Consider the following 18,933-nt stretch of genomic DNA (forward strand, 5'->3'; position numbering starts at 1 on the left):
GTGCCTGTATAAAATGTTGACACAACACAAGGGGGCATCCCCCCTTCCATGCCCACAATAAATTAACTTGGCAGCTTGCCTCCTGAAGTCAGAGTTTGGCCACTTAACCCTTCCACAAAGGTGCATGGGTATCCTCAAAGAGGCACGAAAACCCATCACCGGGCACTGTTATTTTATTAAGTGGAAAAGATTTGTGATATGGTGCACATGACAATCACTAAATCCATTAGAATGTTCTCCAGCTAATATTCTACAATACATGCTTAACTTGCTAGACTCTGGCCTAGTATTCAATTCCTTAAAGGTATATCTGGCAGCCCTATCGGCATACACCACTTCACAGAACAAGGTGTCCTGGTGGAAAGTCCCTGTCATTAAGGCGTTCATGGAAAGGGTCAAGAGGCTATACCCCCCCACCCCAAATTTCCAACCCTCCCCTGGGTTGGTATCTCAATGTTGTGCTCTCCAACTCATGGGGCCACCCTTCGAGCCTATGCACAAGGCCAGCCTAAAGCATCTTACCTATAAAACTCCATTCCTTGTAGGGATCACCTCCATAAAACGAGTCAGTGAGCTACAGGCTTTGGTTGTACAAGACCCCTTTTTCATTATACACAAGGACAAGGTTGTCCTCCGAACACATCCTAGGTTCTCATCTAAGTTAATTTCATAGTTCCATTTAAACCAGTCCATAGACCTTCCCACCTTCTTTCAGAATCCATCAAACTCGGCAGAAAGAAGCCTCCATACACTTGATGTAGAGAGGGCAGTCTTGTACTATGTGAACAAAACAAAACCCCTAAAGAAAACAGACCAACTCTTTGTTTCCATAGCGCCTGGTGGAGAAGGCGATCACATATCAAAAAGTGCCATCTCCAGTTGGATAGTCAAATGCATACAACTCTGCTATTCCCTATCCAAAAAGGTTCTACCTTTTACCCCAAGGGCACACTCTACAGGGGCTACCTTAGCTTTCATTGCAAACGTACCTCTAGACGATCTCTGCAAAGCTGCTGCATGGAGTTCCATCCATACATTCACACAGCATTACTGCATTGCCACACATTCTAAAGCAGATTCACAGGTGGGACAAGCAGTTCTAAAACATTGCTTTGCCGCTGTGCCTTCTAACTTCCCACCTCCTTCAAATACTGCTCGCTAATCTATGCAGAGCATGTGATCTAAGCAGATCCACGAGCTCCAGAAGGGATACATTACTCACCGTAATTGTATTTCTGCTGCTTTTATCTGCTTAGATTCACATGCGCCCATCCTTCCTCCCATACTGGATTAGAAGGCACATAGATGTTTTCTGGGTTATCACTGTTTCTGTTTTACAACATCTGTACTCGGGCTGTACTTCATGCAACCTCATGTCCGAAACAAACAATCTGAGGGACCTTGACGCGTGAAGGACCATGGGTACAGTACACGTCACACTACCGATAGTATTACTAATCACGTCCTGTCGCTGTCCGTTTGAGTTTTGAAAACAAATGTTGTAATACTCTGCGACTTCCACTAGATGTCAGACTTTACAGAGCATGTGAATCTGAGCAGATACAAGCACTAGAAATATGATTACAGTGAGTAATGTATCCCATCTAACTCACAGGACTCCATACACACTGTGTAAGTTGCAGTGCCGTCACTGAAGACCGAACTCAAAATCACACAGGCTAAGAATGACTACCTCAAAAACCGCTCCTTCCGGAATAGACTCCGATCAGCCCATTAGAACTCTTCTTGGAAAAAACACTTGCCACTGATATTTGATAATTCAGTATTCTCCACTCATTACCAGGTAGAGAGGGCTCATAGATCACTTGTCCCGAGACCCGCTACGGGTCTCCCACCCTGCCCGATTATTGACAAGATATTTCATTTCCTGACCGAGACCTAATTCTGAAAGCTGCCAGAGAGATGAGCCAACTACAATATCAGTCAGCGAATATCCACATTTTTCCCGCGACTCAAGCCCATCGGTACAAATTGCCAGGAAAATATTCATCAATGTCCGCAAGCTCCTCCGAGAAAAACAAATTCTGCTGTTCTCCATGAAGCTCAAGAAAATCTATAACAGTAAATCCAACTTTTTTATGACTCCCACCCATGCAATGGACTTTTACACTTCCACCATAGCTGAACACCTTGGTCTGTGGTTACGTATAGGGCACTAATCAGGCACGTATATCCCTTTTAATTGCATGCTTGGATATATGCATCACAGAGCTGGTTGCTTCAGCCACCCACCAATAGCTTAGTGGCAGCAGTTTTTTTCTATTGGTATGTTTTTTACGGTGCGATTCTGGGTTTTCCGCTGGTAAATTGGATTGCTGTTGAGGCATGGGCATGGGGTTGCGAATTACAAAAGCCATTGATTTTTGCTGTAGAAGTCTTGCTGCGTTTAATTTGATCACTGCATCATGCTTATTATCTTTTGAAATGTTACTTTGTAAGCAGGAACGCACTGTTATTCTTTGTTATATCTACACCACCAGTGAGCTATATATCGGCAGTAAGGTTTATGACCTGGAACCTACGAGCGGTGAACAACCCAATTAAAATGCAAAGTGTTTGCCTCTTTGCAACATCATGAATTTGATGTCGTATTACTACAGGAAACGGATCTTACTAGACACACACGAGACTGTGACAAGACAATGGGGTGCACGCAGTTGGCATGCCGGTTACTCCACCTACGCTAGAGGTGTGCTAACCTTAATGGACAAAAACGTAGATTTCAAACTTGGTAAGGTTGAATCGGATGGTGAGGGCCGCATGTGATGGTTGCAGGTTGTTTAGGGGGAGTGGACACAGTGATCCTGAATATCTATGTGCCCGACCTAGATGACCGCATATTTTTCCAGTAAATATTTTCTAAGTGCTCACTTTATGTTGGACATGATATACTGGTGAGTGGGGACCATAATAACCACCCTGAACGATACAGTAGATGGATCCTCCAATCACTGTAGGGGCAGCCCCAATGCTGCCGCCACTATCCGGGAAAGTTGTGTTGACCTTTCCTTAATAGATATCTGGCACAGATTGCCCCTCACCGGCAGATGGTACACTTTTTATTCCACCGTGCATAACTCCTACTCGAGATCGGACATGTGGCTACAGTCAGCAGGGATTGTTGGTAGGACAGTATCTTGTGAGGTTCTTCCCAGGGCGCTGTCCGACTATGCACCGGTGCAGTCTCCACGCTGTGGCCCATTGGCACCTACTTGGAGATTTAAACTGGATGCATTGTCAGACGTGTTTAAAACAGAAGGGAGGAAATTGTGCACTTTTTTCATTCTAATTCCTCTTCGCTAGAGAACCCCTTGTCAGTGTGAGAGGGCTTTAAACCATTTATAAGAGGTATATGCTCCTCAAAAGAATTCGGCATACTGAAATTAGTACGTGGGGAACTAGCGAGGAGCGAGGGGTGCTGGAAATCCTTTATATGATCTAGATGCGCAGATTATCATCCTTCTACACTACTAGATATCTATAATTGTCGCATTGAATTCCGTCAATTGGCTGATGGGGAAATTAAAATGTGTCCATGCTAAATGGTAGCGATATGTGGAATCTGATGGGCCTGGCGGGATGCTGGCTTGGGTAATTAAGCAAGTGAAGGGCTCTAAAGATCTAGTCTCCATCGTAGATTCCTATCCGTCTCTAATCTCACATGCCAAGGGCATCAATAAGATCTTTCTTCAATACTAAATAGTGCTATAGACATCAAGGCTCGCTAAATGGAGAGCTAAGCTAGGTGAGTTCCTTGACAAAGCTGCACTGTTGTGGCTGGACGAGAAGCATTGGGCACCGTTACTGTTGCAGAAATGCAAGTAGCCATCGCTGACTTACAATTGCAGAATGCTCCGGGCACTGATGGCCTTGTGGCCGAATTCTATAAAGAGCATGCAGACATTTTGGCGCCAGAACTGTTGTCACTATATAATGCAGCTATTAACTAGGCAAACTACCCCCGTCGACTAAAAAAAACAGGATAATGGTATTTCCCAAACCGAGTAAGAACCTGCAGGATCATAAATCCTAAAGACGGCAGTCCATGTTGAATCTAAACAACTAATTACTAGCTAAATTATTAGCATATAGAATACTCCCCTTTCTTCATGTAATGGCCATTGATTACCAATCTGGCTTTATACCTGGCCGATCCACATCACATAATTTGAGGAAGTAATTTTGCTTCCTTGCGCTGTTTGACCCAGAGGTCCCAGCACTTGCCCCCTTCCTGGATATTGAGAAGGCATTTGATTCCTTGCAATCGCCATTTATGTTGGAAGTAATGTCTAGAATGGGGTGGTTATCCTATTATAGCTCCCTTTCCTTACTATACTTACTATACTCTAACCCCACTGCCCTGGTCTATACAAATGGAGTCACCTCTGAGCGCTTTCCACTCTCCAGGGGTATGCACCAGGCATGTACACTCTCTCGTATACTTTTTGCTTTATCGATTGAACCACTGGCAGCCATCCTTCGAGAACACCATTGTGATGGAGGTCTTTTTTTTATTTCTTCTTTTATGAATGTCGTGCTATCTTTGTATGCAGATGTCCTGGTAGTAGTTCTTAAGCTGCCAGAGTGCAATCTTAAGCCGGTTGTCGAACATTCTGGATTGTGAATCAACTGGCGTAAGTCGGAGCTCTTCCCCCCCCTCCCCCACCCCCCCCCCCCCCCCCCACTGACCGAGAGGACGGCTTCTGGAGCCTACTGTAAAAACTTCAAATGGTCCCAGTCCAGCGGTGGATATTTGGGGAAAAATGTGGCCCACACTATTCACTGAATTATTGGTGAAGCTGCAACGCAAGGCTAAGAGAAGGGTTGGATTATCCTTATCCTTCATGGCTCGAGTGTCTGATAAAAATGGTACTACTACCCAAATGCCTGTACTGATTTGCTAATATCCCCATTTAGCTTACCAACCAATTTTTTGTTCAGGTTAGATTGATCCCCCTGAGGGGGGAAACACCCTTCATCGAGACACTAGTGCTGCCATAGTTGTGTATGCATTGATATGCATGCTCCAACACGCAAACGATTGGTATCCCCCTTACCCAAACGTATTAAATTAGAGAAAATGCTTGCTCTGCCAAACGTTAGAGTCGATACTTACCGACACCACTCTCGGTCATAGCGCATCCACTGACCTGGTACTGAATTCAGGATAGACTTCTCAGAACCTAAATCGAATATATGCACTCTCTCCCCACCCTCGATGCACTGATGATTTTCCTTGATAGCACTCAAGGTATCCTGTTTTCAACCGAGAAGGGCATCACGCACGAACTTCATAAAACAGGGTTTACACAGTTGGAAGACCTTTCATGAGGGCCTACTCCACTAGACAGATTTCATGAGCAATGTACTCCCTCTATGACTAACACATTTTTGTATGCTCGCATCAAGGTGCAGTTGAAAGCTAAATAAATGTGCATACTCAAGGAACCCAAGCACAGCCCATTTCTAAAATCCCTGGTGGACTCAAGCACCACATCTCACACTGTCTCTTCCCTTTACAAGCTCGCCATGATCGCAACCCCGGTTGACGTTAGTGCGTAGAAGGTGCGATGGGGACTTGCGTTGGGAGTACAAATTCACACACAATGGAACAAAATATATCTCACAATTATAAACCTAGAGTGTTGCAATATATATATATATATATCTCACAATTATAAACCTTGAGTGTTGCAATATCGTTTTCTACACAAACATATTGCACACTGTTGAAGATTAAGATGTTTGACCCCACAGCGACTGGAGCTTGCCCTAGATGCAAATTTCTTAAGACTGATTTTCTACATATGACGTGGTTGTACTCTAAAATAATGACTTTTTGGCATAGTGTAACCCTTAGACTTTCTAATACGGTAATAGTAGATTGTCCTTTAATACGTTTACATTGCCTTGCTCGCCTGTACCAAAATCGATGCAAGTTTATTGCATTAGCACTGTTGTTGGCTCATAAATATATCGCTATCACATGGATGGGTTATGTTATGTTATCTGCTCTTATAGAGGGCACGGTCGCCCAAAGGCGGCATGGCGCTGAGGAGAGAGAGAGAACAAATGCCTAGGTGAGTCAAAATAAGTGGATTTTTAACATCTTTCTAAATTCCAGATAATTGTTTTTTTTTTTAATGCCAAGTGGAAGATTGTTCCACAAGGATGCTCCGGCAATGGAGAAAGCCCGGCCGCCCACCCGTTCACAATTGTATCTTGGCACAAGAAGCTTTTTGGCTGCAACAGAGTGGAGGTTGCAGGTGGGGGATGGTAGCGGGTGAACTTGGCTTGAAGGTACTCTGCTCCCTGATTATGAAGGGCACGATTGATAATACACAGAGCCTTAAACTCCACCTGCTGGGCTACTGGGAGCCAGTCAAGAGTCCAAAGAACTGGAGAGATGTGAGCTCCATAGGGAGTATCGGTGGCTACCCGAGTGGCCAAAGTTTTGTAGCTGCTTCAGCCGTTTAATCAGGCACTTGGGGTTGGGCCAGATACAGAGAATTACAGTAGTCTATCCGTGATAATACCAAGGCTGCTACTACCGGGGGCGCAATGGGGCCGGGATCAGGGCCAATACCTTCCTCAGAATTTTCAGATGGATGTGGCCATCCTGGCAGACGGCAGTGACTTGTTGGTCCATAGACAATGAGGCTGTTAACACGACACCCAGGTTTTTAACTTTATTGACCGGGGACGGCAAAGATCCCAAAGAGGGGGGCCAGAAAGAGGACACCCAGAGTGTAGGGTTAGTAAGATAGCCCACCACCATCACCTCAGTCTTGTCACCATTCAACTTGAGTTAATTGGGGTTCATCCAGTCCCCAACAGCAGTCAGACACCCCCTCAGGCACGCCGACACTTAAGACTGATCAAGGTCTAATCGGATCAGTATCCGAGTGTCGTCGGCGTACGAGTAGCATCTGATGCCGAAGGAGCGGATGAGACAGGCAAGGGCCCAAATGTAAATGTTGAACAAGGTAGGTGACAAGGAGGAGCCCTGCGGCACCCTGCAGCTGAGGTGGCAAGGAATGGGTAAAGTTGCTCCCTCATTAAACAAGTGTTTGCAGGAGCTCATCAGAGTTAATGAATATGGGGAACTCTCCCGTGAATTGGCTCATCCATCCTCCAGGTCCAAAAATATTTGGCATCTTTTGCAGAGCTGCTTGGAGGAGATGGCTGTGAGTCAATCCAAGCATCTAGCATAATGCCATTTGACATTTTTTAATCATGTGCAGGGTACCTGGGGTATGCTTTGGATTGTAAATTCTGTGTACTTGGTCCCTTGCCTCCTTTGAAGCTTATGTCAGCACAGCTCTGTACTGGTGTGGTGTCTAATGCTGTTTTCTTAGGTTTATTGCGACTTGATTATGTTTGTATTTGTATTGGAGGCCAAGACGATGTGCTTGCTTATTCCTATTTTGTAATGGCCATTGCAATAAAGAAATGTAACAAAAAAAGTACATCAATCATCTCACTTAATGTGTGAAAAGGACACAGATAACAAATTTAACAAATATAATCAAGTGGACAATAAACAAAAAAGGGTAACCATGAAAATCCCCAAAATTCATGATACTTGTTTTACAAAATGTTTTCCAATGGACTGTGGTCATTCAGACCCTTGGGAATTAAGGTATACAAAAAAATCTGTCTAAAATGTTTCTCACTGAGACAGCAATTTCACACAATCTCCCCCTCTTATGTTTAGGAACCACTTCCAAAATACCCTCTTACTGTTGTGTGGCATTATGATAAATTTCAACATAGTTGTGTGCCAATGGAGAAGTCACATTTTTTAAAACTAATGGAAGAACAATGTTCATTCCATCTCACTTTAGCTTTACGAGTGGTGTTTTCAACACATTTCTCACAGCAGCATTTTATGACGTAAATCATGACTGAAACATGTTAATTTTGTAGGAGGTTTTGTTACATTTTGAACCTTCAAGACTGATGAATGAATGTACATAATCTATATGAAATATATTTTGGACAAACTTAATTGACTAATAGGGTATTGATTTGCTTTCATAATTGTCTGTCCATCTAATGGCTGAATACTGTACTAAGTCGTCACTGTGAATTATTTTTCTGAATTGAGGCCCATCTTAAGGACAGGAGGGCTTTGGTGGATAATTTGTAACTGCCTGCAATGTCAGGGTGTGTTCCAGCTTTTGCTCCTCACTACTGCTCTTTAATGTGTATGCTTGTACAATTTTACTGTGTTGTGAATTTGGTGCTTGCTTATTATATATTACAATTTTTTTTCTTCCCTATATTCTTCTTGTGGTGTTTCTGGACAGGGAGTAAGTATCTGAATGTCTCTCACATTACTCTTGTTGTTCCCTTCTCTGATAAATGATCTACAAACTTTCACTCCTCCTTGGCTTTGCTGCCTTTTCTCTTTTCTTCTGATTTGGTATACACATACACTCCCCCAGAGAATACTGTATATTGCACAAAACTTTGACCAGCATAACTGTGCCCTGTCTAATGGAAGAATGTGGATAGAGGATATAATGGATTACACAAGTTGCCTTTTCCCTAGGTCAGCAGCTAGTTTCTTTTCTCACCCATGTTTCCTCATGCCAGATTCCTCTGATCAATCCTGCAAGTCTTCCATTATTGCTATTCAAATATTTGTTGTCGAAGTTATTAGACAATCTCCCTCTGTTTATTTCTCCATTTAATTTCAGAAACTTTATTGCCTATTACTGCATCTTTTCAAGTCCCTTCTCTTATCTTTTTTGTAGATTATCATTTGTATTATTTCTTTTTTCTATTTGTATTGTATTTCTATAAGGTTGGTCTGACATTTTAACTAGCTGTCTTTTTTTCTTTTATTTCCTGTTGCCTTTCCTTCTGACTTCTGCTTATTACAGCTCTGTCCTGCATATGACACTTTGTCTGCTGCAGTTTGACCCCTCACCAAAGGGTTTCACTGCAAACTAATGAACAGTTCAGCTATTGCTATTGTTCCATGGTAGTGTCACATGCAAGTATTGGACTTTCAGGGGTTTCTTCCAAACAAAAAGATAGTTTTAGTTTTGAAACGCACATGAAATGAACAAAGTTAAATTAGTAAGGGTTGGTGTTTTGTTGGCAGAGGGATGTCCACCTCCTGTCTGAATTGTACCATGTAGTTCGACTGGGTTTCAGGGAATGAGGTGAGCATTGTATACCTCCACACCTTGTATCCCTCCACACCTTTAATGCATAATTGCTCTGTTTTTCTATCTGGTACTGTTGTCCAGATAGATTCCAGTTCCTACCTCCTCCACCTGTCTGTACTTTTTCTGTCCTTTCGCTACATCTAATTTTGGTCCCTTTACTGTGAATTATGGGGATGGTGTTGGTGCTTAGTGCGGTCACTACAGCTGACTTTTGTTTTCTCTTTTCCACAGGGTTACACCCCTCTTCATATTGCTGCCCTCCATGGACACCGACAGATTATGAATTTGCTAGTCTCTAGCTATGGTAAATATTTTCAGTCTGCCATTCAAGGAGATTGGATATGGTTTATTGCTTATGGTCAGGTGTCACCGATTGTGTCATGGATGTATTGGTGGAGTCCTATTTTGCAGATGCTGGTTGTGTTGGTTGAATTATGAATTGTTGCAAATGTCTGGGGTGGTGTCGCAGGATGCTGCTATAAAGGGGTCACTACTTTACTTCTGGTGTTGGAGGTTTAGTTTTAGGTGGGAGGGGAGGTTAGTTTATGGATTTATAGTCAGAAGAGTACTTCTGATGGACTTGAATTATGGAATTGTCTGGGTGTGGCTGCATTCCAGGTAGTTTCTGGCAAGCTAACATGTGCCGGTATAGTAAGGTGGTAAGTTGGCCAATGTTGGGAGTCAACTATTTGGCTAATAAAAATGAGTTGTGTTTCTGGTAGCGCAAGATAGATGGTTTGTAGGATTGTGTTATGTTGAGTCATGATTTGTGGCTGGTGAGGTTGCTACATGGGTGGCACTGGTTTAATGGAGATTCAAGCTGCTCCTTTTGAAGTCGGGTAGGGATCACAGTTGATGGTCTTTTGGATTGATGCATGTTGGTTTAAATTGTGAATGGATATTGGTGGGTTTAGGCCATAGTTTAATGGGGCTTGGTCATGTGTTGATGCTGTTTTTGTCTGGACATTGTTTAATAGTGGTGGTATCGGGTCATGGGATATTGTTTGTTAGACCATGTGTTATTGTTGGGGATTTGGCCATGGATTTTCCCTGGTAGGGGTAGTTCCATGGTTTGGTGATGATGGTACATGGCAATGGGTTTGGTCTTGTTTCTGGTGGTGTAGCGTCATGAATTGGTGCTGGTGGTCTTGAATCATTATTACTGACTGGCTTACGCATACATTAATACTGGTACAGTTAGGTGGTGGGTCACTGCTGGAGTGGTTTAGTTAAGGGCTAGTGATTAGCTGATTGGGCCATTAGTTGTTTGTTGGTGGGGTCATGGGTTATTGCTCCTGGGTTTTCATTGTATGTACTGGTTGGTGTGTGGGTCATGGGTCATTCTGCCACATTTTAGAACTGGTTGGGTTGGCAAATTATTTTGTGCTGGTGGGTTTGGGATACGGTGATTGAGAGCCTTTGTTTGATGGGGCATTGCTTGGCTCTGTGAGGAGCTGTCTTTGCTGGTGGGCATGTCATGGGCTGGTGAAGTTGGGCCATGCGTTTATGCTGGCAGAGTTAACTTTTTAGGTTGTGATTCTTAGGTCAGAGTCATTTATCTGATTTTCTTTAGTTTTTTTGTTATGACCGGGAACGCTCTCTTGAGGTCTCCCTGAAACCTACACCTATATTTTTTAATCTGTTGCCCTCAAAATCCCATATTACTAGGGCAGTGCATCTGTGGACGTGCCCCATTATGTCCTTGGTATTTTCTCTCACCCTGTAAATCTGTGCAGTGTCTCAGGATGGTGCTAGCTTTACGCTTTTTATTTGGCCACAGTGTTATAGCCTTTTTATAGCGTTAGAAGTCACGTGTTCCCTGTGCAGCAGCAAAGTAACTTCTAAGTGTTTTTTTAAGCCCTGTGGCAGTCATTTTGTTTTATGGTTGTTCTTTCTGTGTTTGACCATGAGGAAAGATCGTTTTGACAGTGTGCACCTGCTTAGATTATCTCGAGAGCCCACAATGAGTGTGTCAATAGTACCCAGTTCTGACTAGTTGAGTCTCCCAGACATCTCAATCTGCATCCCTGTTATTATGCCTGCTGAAGTGGAGTTTGACAGAGGATTCCTGATTGGATGGCATTGTGCATAGAAACTAATTTGAAGGCTGAGATAGCACCCCGGGGGGAGGGTGTGTGTGTGTGTGTGTGTGTCCCTGTGTGTGTGTCCCTGTGTGTGTGTCCCCGTGTGTGTGTCCCCGTGTCCATTGTAGGAAACTTTCATGGAATCTTGTCCGAGGAGTTGCTTCCCTGTCCAGGGAAATCACGTCTCGTGCTCATACTTCCTTTGATTTGGCACGAAAGCTGGATCCTCTTTCACTGCAGCTGTGTGTGACTTGTTCAAAGCTCTGGTCTCCTGTGACTAGGAGCGACGAGGGTGCACTGGTGCTGTGCTGAAACAGAGTACTCAAACTTCTGATTCATCATGGGATAGCTTGGCTTGCACTTCTACAGTTGTTGTTCTTCGAAGCACCCATGTGCTTCCAGCTTTGAAGTTCTTTGTTCCCATCAGAACATCACTGGCCTGGATATAAGACTTGTCGAGGGGTATCTTACTAGTTCAGAGATCCTGCCATTCTCTTCTCAGGGTTGTCTTGCGGTTGTCTCCTGATGTCACCTGAGTTTCTAGAACAATCCTTTTGTTTGTTTGTTTGTTTTATTTCTAGTGCGCTCCAGACCCGTAGGTAGAAGGGCGCAGCAGGTAGGATAATGCGAAACTTACATTGTTACAGATTATACAGGATACAGTAAAAGTTATACATATTATACAAGATACAGTAATGGATATTATAGATAATATACAAGTTGTGCAAATTATACAAATTATACAAGTTACAGTAATAGTATACAAATGTATACAAATGTGCAGGACCATCATCGTGCAGGTCGATGAGTTACATAGAGGATGGTACGCATAACATATCGTGGGAAGGAGGAGAGGGACAAGTGTCAAGTCTGGGAATATTATAAGCCTAAATCTAGTGGTCGTTGGAGATAAGATATTGGATAGCATTCCTTCTGAATAGTGAGTACGGCTGGTCTGCTCTTAGATTGTTGGGTAATAGATTCCAGGTTTTGGCCGCCTTCACAGGGAAACTATTCCCACCGACCGTGGTAAGTTTAAATCTAGGTACTACCAGACAGTTAGTATTGGTAGCTCTGGTAGGTCTAATAGAGGTTTTTTTTTGCATTTTGTTCGTGAGGTAGCTTGGGGCGGCGTTGTTAAGAGCTTTGTGTCAGGGAGATAATTTTTAATTGAATTTTGTGGTTTGTAGATAACCATTTGTGTTGGCGTCTAATGGTGGAGATGTGTGTTCTTTTGTTTATGCCAAGCGCTGCTCGCAAAGCATTATTTTGGAGCGTTTGAAGTTTCTGTATGGTGGATTTGTTGGCACCACTGTAAAGGGCATTACAGTAGTCGATCCTGGAGAGGATAAGTGCTCTAGCCAAGATCATGCAACTGTCATTAGAGAGGAAGGGCTTGCCTGCTCTTATCAGTTTGCAGGTGTATGCGGTGGTAGAGGCCAAGGATTTTAGTTGTTTGTCGAAAGATAGTGTGGAATCCAAGTAGAAACCGAGGGTTTTTACTTCCTTGGAGACCCTGATAGGGTTTCCATCAATATTGAAGGAGGAGAATTCCTGACCTAATTTTTTGGTGTTAATATGTGTTCCCAGGATTATCAACTCCGTCTTGTCGTCATTCAAGCACAAGCCATGTGTGGCCATCCATGCTTGAATAACGAGATATACCCTATTCACCAATTCCGAGTCCTTCCTATGATCCCCAGAAAGCGGGAGGAGAATCTGTGTATCATCTGCATAGTTAGTGTAGGTGATACCCAGAAGGTCTAGATCATCGAACAAGGGCTTGGTGAAGATATTGTATAGGGTAGGCGAGACACAGGAGCCCTGGGGAACGCCACATAATATAGGGGTAGGGTCAGCTGCGGCCGATGGGGAAAAAACTCTCATTGTTCTTTCGCTGAGGAAGGATTCGAGCCATTTGATGGCCTCAGGAGAGAAATGGGCAGCAGAATCCAGGTGTTTGCAGAGTACCTTGTGATCGACCAAGTCGAATGCTGCAGAGAGATCAAGTAGGAGCAGGAGTGCTGTTCCCCCTCCATCCCTCAGCTTGTCGACCTGCGTCTTTAAATCAATTAAGGCGGTTTCTGTTCCATGAAGTGGACGGAAACCAGATTGTCTTGCTCCTAGGAGCTTATACAGGTCAAGGTGTTTTTGTATCTGAATATAGGCAGCTTTGTCCAATATTTTGAGGAGGAATGGCACAGTGGTAATAGGGCGGTAGTTGGTTGGGATAAGTGGGTCTAAGGTCTGTTTTTTGAGAAGTGGGAGCACCCAGGAATGTTTTAAATTGGCTGGGATAGTGCCTGATGTGAAGGAGGCATTGATTAATTTAGAGATAAATGGTGAGAGGTCTCTGGCAGCGTCTTTTATTAACTGTGCTGGGCAGATATCACCCTTGCAGTTAGAAGGTTTGAGTTAGAGAATGATTTTTTCTACTTCTAGTGGGGATATTTTGGAGAATTGAAATTTGTTGTTTGTCTCTGGTGGGATACTATATGTAGAGGTGTTAGGGTAGTGCTGAAGGTTGAGCATATCTTTTTTTTGTTGTATTTTGGTTTGAAGTGTATTGATTTTATTTGCTAGCGCATTTTGAATATCTGTGCACCAGGTCTTATCCTTGGTAACTAAGTCTGGTATGGCTATTGGTGACTCTAATTCCTTCAGTATGGCGAAGAGTTCTCTCATGCTAGAATTAGAGTTGGTGATACGTTCATCATAGGAGTTCTTTTTGGCAAGGTTCACTTCTTTTTTGAAGTGAGAGGAGATGGAGGATAGTTTTGCTTTATTTTCGATAGAGGGACATAGTCTCCAGGAGTTTTCACTTTTTCTTTTTAGGAGTCGTAAATCTCTCAATTGGGGAGTGAACCATTTGTTAAGGTGCGCTTTGGGTTTGCTTTTTCTAAGTTTGAGCGGGGCGATTTTGTCCAGTGTGTTGAGCATAATTTTGTTATATTCTTCAACTAGAGTACTAGGGTCTAGATTGTCCGATAGAGCGTTTAACGTGGGTAGGATGGCAGGGATGACTTTTTCCGCTGTAATACTCTTTTTGTTTCTGGTTAGACAAGGCGGGGCTAGCAATGGGACCGTCGGAGAGGGTCTGGCTGTAGATAGGTTAAAGGTTACAAGAGAGTGATCTGTCCATGATTGGGGAGAGATGGAAGTGATGGAGGCTGTGCAGTTGTAATCTTTAGGGTCCATGGTGCTTTGTGTGCAGTCCATGACCTGCAAAACCGTGCATCTCCTTTGACCATTGCATCCTCAAACTGTGGGTCATTCTGCAGGACTCAGCAGCCACTTCCACATTCTTGGGGTTCTTATAGTCTCACATATGTTGCTATGAGCAGTCTTCAGACCTTTGGTGGGGGGGCTTCATACACAGACCATATTCCAAGGTAACTCCACTGTGGCTTTCTCTACTTTGGATCTTCTAGGTGGCTCTAGAAACTTAATTTCCCGGGCATCTGGTCTTATACCTGTGTCATAAACTTGACTGGTGGTGTCCTTCAAGCTTGACAATCTGAATATAACAACATATAAATTTGTTTTCAAAAGTTGATTATCAGAGTTTGCTCATTAACATTTTATTAATTCGCAAACCCAATTCAGTTTTGTACTAAGATTTGTAATGTCTGCAGACATTATTTGTACCCAAGACATAAACTGTGCAATAATAAAGCTTTTGATGCTTGTCAATCTGCTTAGAATCACAAGCTGTGCATAGTCCGACATCTAGTGGTAATAGCAGAGTATTGCATCTTTTTTTCGAAGATCGAAAAGGGACGTTGACATGGGCATGACTGTAAAACTATCCCTAATGTGACAACTAGTGTACCCTAGATCCTTCACACGTCGATGTCCCCCAGATTGTTTTTTTTCATCCATTTTGGTCGGTCGCCTTATGCCGAGCTCGCGTTACAAGAAATGATTGCTGTGTGTACGTCTTTGGCGCGTTTGTCGACGGACCATTTAGAAGACTGTTTCTGTTTTGCAGTTCTGCGGCCCTTGATGACTCAACGGCTTTTGTCACGCTTGGCAGGCTTCGGCCTTCCAGTAGGGAGAGTGGGGACCTGTTTCCTCTAGACACTTCTTAGTAAAATGCCTTTTCTTTCCTTTCCCTCCTCGTCCTTTTCTTGCCGGGCTGCTTTTCCACGCTATGATGCAGAGAACTTCTTTTAAATTTTGCCCTTCCTGCAACAGGAAGTTTCTGTGGAAATACACTAAAAGGGAGTGTAACAGAGTCGGCTGATTCACGCGTGCCCATCCCCAAGCCCAGTAAGCATTATTTTCCAAAGGCCAAGCACACAACCCCTCGGCCTACTTCAGATTAGTCAAAAAACCCTTTGGCACCCATAGGCCCGTCAAACATTTTGGCGGGGCCTACTGAACGTCCGGGTTCAGGGCCTGTTGCGGTCGGTGCATGGCTCCAAGGTGTCTGTTTCCCAGGGTGCCACCCCTAAAATCTCGATGCATGGTTCCGATGTGTCAAAGACGTGTCTTTGATGACCACTCAAACCAAACTCGGGGAACAGCATTCCAAGGCCCCTCCTCATGGTGCTGGCACCCAAAAGATCCCTTCTGTGCCTTCAGGATATTCCCAGGCCTCCTTTCCATTGTCCCAGGCCCTAAAACATCCTTCAGACCTTGCTCTTTCTGACTCGGCTTTCTCTCTTCCAGAAGCTTCTTCATCTGCCTGGACTAGAGAAAGATTTTAGCTCTGTATGAATAGGGTATCTGAATGTATTGACTCTTCAGATAAGTATGATGACGTCCTTAAGAGATCTCCTCCCTTTGACGGCCCTAGACCCTCGAAGTACCTTAGGCTTTACTCTCCGGAGGCTCGCTTTTTTTCTCCTAGGTAGAGGTTATCTGATGCCCCTGAAAACATTTTCCAGTATGATGTGTATGATCATGACGACGTCTGCTACGCCCCAGATGTGGAGGATGGCTCCCAAGACCCAGATGCTTGGACCCCTGCAGATGACCAGTGAAATTGGCCCGTTAACCCTGCTCATGAAGCTGAGCCAATTAACATATTTTTGGATGCTCATTCTGTATCTCATCCCAGGGAGGATTCCCCCATTACTAATCAGATGCTGTTTAACACTATCCTTAGAAAAACAGCAGACAATTTCAAATTGTCACCCCGGAGGCGGTACCTGATTCGGATTTTATTGTGGATATCAAGTAAAAACTCCCTGTCAGCCAAGCTATCTCGCTTCTTAATTCTATCAAAAAGTGCATTGCCCTCTCCTTGCTTACACTGTCCCTTACTTGGGTGGTTTAATCAATGGGCGGAGATGTTTCAGCCCACACCTTCTGATCCACTTGACATCTAGGGGCATTCTTTTCCAGGCTCCCTAGTCGTTAGCACGACTAGAAGACGTGCAGTGGTTCCCCTATCTTTGTCTGAATCGCCCCCCGATAAAGACTCAAGAAACTTTACACCTGTTACGCTCACCTGGTATCCACGGGGACGCCACCCAGCCCTGGTTGGATCATTTGCACTCTCGAACCCTCTCCCGGTCCCTTGGTAAGGCCTCTGGTTAAAGATGGGTCTGCAATATAGGAGAGCTGGATTCAATACCAGATTGTCTTTGTTTTCCCACCTCGCTTGGCCTCAACTCCTTCCTCCCCCTTGGTCCCTCTCCTCACCTTAATCTTGTAAAAGGTGAATTCTCCGTCCTGCTCCTTGTGGCAGGTTCACGTAGATGTGGGGGGCGAGCAGCGACCAAGTTAATTCACTGGTGCAAGCCCCCCTTTGGGAATCCAGGCCTACTGTGACTCTGTAGGTTTGCTGCTTTACAGTTTTTATATGCAGTACTTATGTTCCCCTTAGTTCGAATAATGTCTTGCTTCTTTCCTTTTAGGTATGGAAAGGTATTTTGGTGTTGTCATGCAGTTTGAAGATGAGCATGGGCCGGTAGGTGAAAGCGCTGTGTGCACGATGCTGTCCGGTGAGAAATGCGCGATGCAAAGCGCTGTTTCACCTTTTATATTGCTAACCTGTGTCTTTTCTCTCCTTGCAGGTTGCTATGTTCCTTGCCGAACGCAGTAATATTCCAGCAATGATACTGACCAGGAGATGACTACCCAGGTAAGAATTGTGTGGCTTTCTTCATTCGGAAGGAAACGTGAGTAAACGCTTACTAATGCTGGGTTTCTTTCTCCTCTTTCCAGGTTATGGTATTCCAGGATGCATGCGGTGCGTTCGTACCTTCAGGTGAGTGGAACTGAAGTCGGCGATGGATTGAAGACAGGATACTGTTCCAGGTAAGTTTTGTAGTGTTCTTTCTCTCTCTGCAGGTCCTTGGTTTCAGGTAAGCTGGCATCAAAGAACTGGACACTGTGAGCATTGCGCTTCCCACAGTAGAATAACGCAAAGCATTTTCTGCTGTTTAGGTGCGGTTTAAATAGTCTTAGGTAAAGTAGTCCAGGTAAAATAGTCCCAGACCTGCCACACCCAAAGTAGTCCAGGTAAACTAGTCCCAGGCCTGCCACACCCAAAAGACTAGACCGCATAGCTCAGTTCCTTGTAACTGTGTGCCCCCATGTTGGCTGAACCCCCTCCCCAAGTTAAATAATCCCAAGTAAATAGTCCCATTCTAATGTTGGTCTTCATGATGGTTATGAGCGTGGCGCCAAAGGCGCCAGGACTGACTCCAAGAGAGTCTTGTATGAGGTTTTACAGCCTTTGACCTGGCCCTAACTGGAAGACTGACTTGCCAGTGAGGGCCAGGGGCAAGGGTCATGACAACACCCTGGGCAAATGCATTACTACTTCTTCTGCCTACAGCACTTGCATTGTTAACAATACTACTCTCCTTGCTAGCTTTAGCAATGTTCAATGGGGACTGATGCAAGAGGGTCAGGAGAATGTTGCCAGAGTCTACAACAGTCGCAGCTTCTCGCAGTGGTGCACGAGGGACGTCAAGTTACACAGAATATATTGAAGAGCATGCGCGACTCTGCAGAGACTGCGGGCAGGGTGTTGGCTGAAGGCACTTTTGAAACACCATGCATGGCTTAAGAATTCTGGATTTAAGTTTCTTAATCAGATCTCGGCCAGGCCACATGTACAACACGGGGTCTTCAATAAACGCTGGTCCTTTCGCGGGCAATCTTTCCCCCGCTCAGCGCAGGGTGCCTATGATCCTGGGGGATCTTCCTGGTATTGCGGCTAGGAAACATCTGGCACCCTCCAGACCCCTGAACAAAGGGGATTTTGCCATGGCAAAGGTAGGGGAAAAAATGCAGCAGCCAGAGCCTCCTCTGCCAGCAAATAACTCAATGATTCAGGTCCCCTCTCATGCGTCTCCAGTAGGAGAATGTTAACACACTTCACCCACGCATGGGAGGGAATAACCTTAAACCAGTGGGTGCTCAAGATTGTGAGCGGCGGCTATTGTATGGAGTTTTCCATTCGCCCTGATGCCACCTGCCAAAGAGCAGAAGAACTTCTACAGAACATCTTCATTCTCCTGGAAGAAGTACAGACTCTGCTGCAAAAGGGAGTGATCAAGCTCGTCCCAGAACTTCAGGTAAACAAGGGTATTTATTCAATATATTTCTTGTACCCAAGAAGTAGCTAACCATGCACCGTGTATTAGACCTGTGACCTGCGGACAAGTATGTCAAGTCTCAAAAAT

General features: G+C 44.3%; 1 long non-coding RNA gene across 1 annotated transcript in view; it reads left to right on the top strand.

Annotated features, from left to right (window-relative positions):
• Window positions 1-4,757: 4,757 nt before the first annotated feature.
• LOC138580660 (uncharacterized) overlaps window positions 4,758-18,933 on the top strand; it is a 37,625-nt gene continuing 23,449 nt past the window's right edge. Inside the window, exons 1-2 of the long non-coding RNA XR_011304314.1 lie at window positions 4,758-8,336; window positions 9,435-9,507. This is a non-coding gene — a long non-coding RNA (uncharacterized lncRNA). The remainder of the gene's footprint in view (window positions 8,337-9,434; window positions 9,508-18,933) is intronic.

The sequence above is a fragment of the Ambystoma mexicanum genome, chromosome 3p (genome assembly GCF_040938575.1).
Source record: "Ambystoma mexicanum isolate Mex_15411 chromosome 3p, UKY_AmexF1_1, whole genome shotgun sequence".
NCBI lineage: Eukaryota > Metazoa > Chordata > Amphibia > Caudata > Ambystomatidae > Ambystoma > Ambystoma mexicanum.